Source organism: Emys orbicularis, chromosome 13 (genome assembly GCF_028017835.1).
Source record: "Emys orbicularis isolate rEmyOrb1 chromosome 13, rEmyOrb1.hap1, whole genome shotgun sequence".
NCBI classification, from domain to species: Eukaryota; Metazoa; Chordata; order Testudines; family Emydidae; genus Emys; species Emys orbicularis.
Window position 1 is genome coordinate 46,675,798 of NC_088695.1, and position 5,513 is coordinate 46,681,310.

Genomic DNA, 5,513 nt, shown 5'->3' on the forward strand with positions numbered 1-5,513 from the left:
ATATAAATCACACAATAAAATGAATGATTTAATCCTACCAACACTATTGACATCATCTTGGGGAAAGAATGTAACAAGAGGAACAGAATCTGCCCTGACTTCAATAAACATCACATCTCCGGAGTCAGAATTTGTTTACACATGGGGTTAATCCACATGCTCCTGACAAGGTCAGGAGGGTTTCTTCCTCTGATCACAGTGGGATATTCTGATTGCGCATCAAGTACCCCAGGAGCAAAGTCACAGACAAGCAGATTTTGAAAGTCACCAAGCCAGCGCTGGAATGATGCTAGGGCAGTGTTCCAAATATCCTAGTATCTCCTGTGCTGGGAAAAGGTCACAATTTATAACTGCTGCATCTAAGAGCCCCAGTCATGGACCAGAACCCCATGGTGCTAGGCTCTGCACAAACACAGAACACAGAGACAGTCCCTGTTCCAAAGAGCTCACAAGTATGAGACATGGGACAAACAGATGGATACAGACATGTGGGGCAGCACAAATGAACCATGAGCTGATACTGCTCAGCGTGATAGACAGTGGTCAAGATGAAAGCCCCCCTGATCCATCAAAAATATCTCCACCACATCAAGGCCAGCCCTTCATCCAGTATTCTATAAACCTGGCCTGTACCACGTGTGTCTGATTTAGTGTGTAAACGTGACAGCCACCATCTTGGCCAACATTCCACCGTTTGCACGCTAACAGTAAAGAGTAACAACAGTAGCTCCAAAAGCTGCCTCAATCCCTCGTATCTTGAGATTAAACTAAATGAATGAAAAACACCTGTGCAGCCTCCAGATCCAACCGCTGAAAGCCAATCCCAGTGTGTGATCTCCACTGGCTAATACTTCAGCCCCATGTCTCTGTCCCCCTGCTCCCCTCTGCCACTTTGAAGACTGAATGGAAACTGGCAAACACACAGGAGATTGACAATGATCACAAGGCCAATTGGGTCATTTTACTGACTGTTTTATATCTGAATGCCAATTAGTTCAGGACACCTGGGTTCTATTTCTACCTTAGGGTGGTGGGAGGAGAGTACAAGTGTAATCTAGTGGCTGGAGAACCGGACTAAGGCTCAGTACTCCTAGCTTCTATTTCTGTATCCTTCACTGTGTTACCTTGGATCGGTCACCCAGGGTGAGGTTTTCAGAGGCGCCTGAGGAAATTAGGCACCTAATTCCCATTGAATTTCAGTGTGAGTTGGGCATCAAAATCCAGTAGCTGCTTTTGAAAATCCTGGCCTCCCTACAGTTCAGTGAGCGCACTTCACAAGATGGCAGGTTGTGAGACTTGAGAAATTCATACTGGTCACACACTGGAGAGCCCAGGAAATGTTACTTGGCTAGATACAGCACGGTGCTGAGGAACCCTGCACTCCCACTGAACCTACCAGCAGCTGTGGGTGCTCAGCACCCAATGAGATCAGGCCCCTTTTTATTTGTTAGTGACCTTTTCCCCATGCTTTCTGCAAAGAATTCTGGCTGAACAAAGCATTGAGAGGTTTCAGAGTAGCAGCCGTGTTAGTCTGTATCCGCAAAAAGAACAGGAGTACTTGTGGCACCTTAGAGACTAACAAATTTATTAGAGCATAAGCTTTCGTGGGCTACAACCCACTTCTTCGGATGCATCCGAAGAAGTGGGTTGTAGCCCACGAAAGCTTATGCTCTAATAAATTTGTTAGTCTCTAAGGTGCCACAAGTACTCCTGTTCTTAAAGCATTGAGAGTCGCCCCATGTGGCCAGACTGGTGCATGCAAGGAGCTTCTGAGGCAGTTTTGTTGCAACTGGCAATTCAATTAGCAAACACCCTAAAGTGACATTTCAAAAGGAACGTTATCTCCGAGTTAATAAGAGAAGCATTTTAATGGCCATATTTAACAAGTTATAGCCAGGGCAAAATCTTCTCTTGGGAAGATTTTGCATATTTCCCCAGAACTGCAGGAAAGACGGAGGCAGGGGAAGGGGAGAAAACAGAAGAGGAAAAGAGATAAGGAGAAGGAGGAAAGGAAAAGGAAATCTCCCTGATTCAACCATTGCTACAGAGCCAAGATTTTCAAATGCGAGTCAGATCCTCAGCTGGCAAAAATTAACACAGATCCACCAGTTTCAATGGCCAGGTGAAGGTGAAGTGACTTCAACAGAGCTTCAAACATTTACAACGGGTAACGATTGTGCCCTTAGTAGCCCCCAGATCCATATTCGGGCCTCTTCATAAGTAGCCTGATTTTCAGAGACGCTTCTAGTGACTCCAATGGAAATCACAGGGGCTCGGCGTCTCTGAAAATCAGCCGACTGGTTTACATGCCCCAGTGTGGATTTAGGTGGCTTTCTCTAGGCAACAAAGAGTTTGATTATTTGGACCCATATTTCTAAGTAGCAACACCAGTACCATTCCCCCCATTGTGAAAGGCGCCACAGGCTAACACACAACAATCACAGCTGATTCTTAGAGGATATTGGATCCACTGTATCAGTGCGAAGATATGGATTTTGCCAAGACAGCTGCTTCCAGCCATATCTAAGTGGTTAGCCGTTCTTGCGCTGCTTGGCACTTTGCACCCTAATCTGGCTGTAGATTATGGAGGATCACACATAGGGTTGCCAACCCTCCAGGATTGGCCTGGAGTCTCCCGGAATCAGCATCGAGCTCCTGGTGACTAGTAAAAGCAATCCAAGAGTTTTAAGGAAATGACATTACGGCATGTGGGGGGGGGAAATCTCCCGGAATAGCTTCAGTCAGAGTTGGCAACCCTAATCACACACCAAACGATCCCTCAAACGTGAAGAGGGGAAGGCTACCTTAGAAGAGATCCACACGGAAATGATTCAGCATTTGCAGGAGGGATTTGAAGGAGGGGAGAGAGTCATAAAAAGGCTGGTTTAGAGGGAGATGCTAAATTGTGACTGGAAAGGGTGCAAAGCGGGAATGAGGAGAGATGCTCTGGGGGAGAAAGGAGAGCACAGATGATGTGCTGAGCAGAGCCTGGAAGCAGAGAGATGAGAACAGGGGACGCATTGCACTGCAGTTGGATGTTACCATTCTAGGCTATTTGCTGGACATTGAGTTATTCTAATGGCTCAGCTACCCACGCACATACAGTTAGTATATTCCACTAAGAGGCAGCCAGTCAGGATCCCCCCCCCCCCCCCCACCACCACCCATCATTCTGAAAGTTACAAGATTTAGATAGACCTAAAAAAAGCCCCTTTGGAAATGCTGAATGATGATTGGGCAGGGAGATAATGATGATCCATTCGTTCAACAACCCTAATAGTCATTTTCTTATCCCAAAGAGAGATCACAGGACAGGTAAGCTCACGAAAGCGTCCAGCTACCAAGACAAACCCAGTTCTAAAAGCCAAGCAGCAGTACACCAATGAAATGACTGATCAAATATGAAGAGCTGTTCATCCAAGCTCCCACGTCCGGTCTTTAGCTGGAATATGTAGTGAACAGGGAATTCTGCTGCCAGAACTAAAGCAGCCAAGCGGACCAGCAAAGTCAAGCTGGCTACTGCTCAGAATTCTTCCAAAGGCAAGTGGTATGCAGAAAATGTTCCTCTTTTCAAATCCCAGCATGCCATGTGGAGCTATGGTGTAGGTCCCGGTGCTGATTACCATCATGTCACAGGGCACTGGCAGCAGACACCAAATGGCACGGTGACAAGCCAAACGTTTCAAGTTCGTTACCTGCAAAGAAAAAAAAAAGTCTCGACAGGAAGCATCCATCCATGCTCACCTGAAATACAATACTTCACTGGAATGTTTGGAGCTGGGGTTTGTATTTAAATATTTAAAAAAAAAAAATTGGCATCTCTTTTTAAAAGTTTTTAAAAAAAACCCTTGTCTGGTTTTATAGAGGTACTTGGGAAAGGAACTCACCACCTTTGATAATTAGGCCATTTATAACATGGATAACGAGGGAAAGAAACAGTGGAAATAATTTTTAAGAAGCAGAAAAAATATTTTTATACAGTTAAGTTCTGGACTTATTTGAATGACTAAATACATTAGCAAATCTTGGTGTAGGATTTGTTTTCAGTAGCTAACGTTTCCCCTTTAAATGGGCTTTAGTCTTTATTTCACCCGGTACCTGCCTAAATTAAACCCTGCAATTTAAGTTAGATGAATTGGGCCAAACTCTGCTCTTTGTTCCACGAGTGTAAATTTGGAGTGAATTATTATTTATTATTTGTATCACTGTAGTGTCTAGGAGTCACAGACCAACACCCTTTTGTGCTAGGCGCTGTACAAACACAAGAACAAAGGGACGTTCCCTGCCTGAAAAAGGTCACAAACTAAGTAAATCCATTGACGAACAAGGCAGAACCCAGTATTTTTCCATGCTTCTCCTCCAATGTTGTTGTGCAGCATTGATAGTGGCTGCTACACAATAGCTTCTTTCTTCCAGCCCTTATGTGTACATCGACATTGCCTGAGGAAGCAAGCCCCCCCCCCTCCCCCCCCAGGTTGACAGACAGCTTCAAAGCACTATCTACACAGCTGTTTTTAGAGCACTGCCACAAGCTCCTGCTACCCCAAGTCTGTAAAAACCAGGCTAGGAGGATCACCTCTGTAGGCTGTGTAGATGTACCCTATGTGGTTCAATTTCAGTGACTGGTGAAGTGTATAAAGGCCAAACCTTTGTCTGAGATTATCCCCAGGCAGAATTGGGCCTGGCATTTTGGGATCCCAAGGTACTATCACCAGTGTCAGCACAGGCTTCCAATGGAGCTTGGAATGATAGGCATCATTGCAAGTGTTTAAGAAGAGGCTGGACAAACACTTGTCAGGGATGGTCTAGGTTTCTTGGTCCTATCTCAGCACAGAGGGCATGACTTGATGACTTCTCAAGGTCCCTTCAAGCCCTGTATTTCTCTGATTCTATAGTTTTAGCATACCCATTTGCAGCCCTTCGGACACCCGCCGACAGGTCGTGAGCTGATGATAGCAAGTGGCTTTCGGTTTTCACATTAGGTGGTGAGCAACTGGCGAAACCGAACGGGCCTTGCAGATTTCTTACCACCAAGGCAGTTTGTGTATCCTCCGCAGCTCACCCAAGCAAGTGTTCCCTCAAAGTCATAAAGGGGAACAAGTGGTATTTGCTGTTGATTCCTGTCTATGTGCATGTAGAACGTAGTCTCTCAGCACCTCCCTTCACTCATTTCCTTATTTCGGTGGAAATGGATGGAATTTGATTTGCTCATAGTTACCACAAGCCCAGAGGAGGTGGAAAGAGATGCCAACAAGATATAAAGAATAAGTCTGGGCCCTGGAATTTTTGCAATATGACTTGCTATGCAGTATAACCACATCTGCACATGATTTGCTGATTAAATACTGTCATACGACAGGCCTTCAGTTCTTGATTATTAAGGAATCCCATGTTACATTCACAAATACCAAAAGGGCTCTTCATGCTTAATGTTGTTAGAGGGAAAAGCCAAAGGAGGGATAATTCAGACTCATTTTTAGCTGCATTCAGAAAACGTTCCCTCCTGCTTTCAT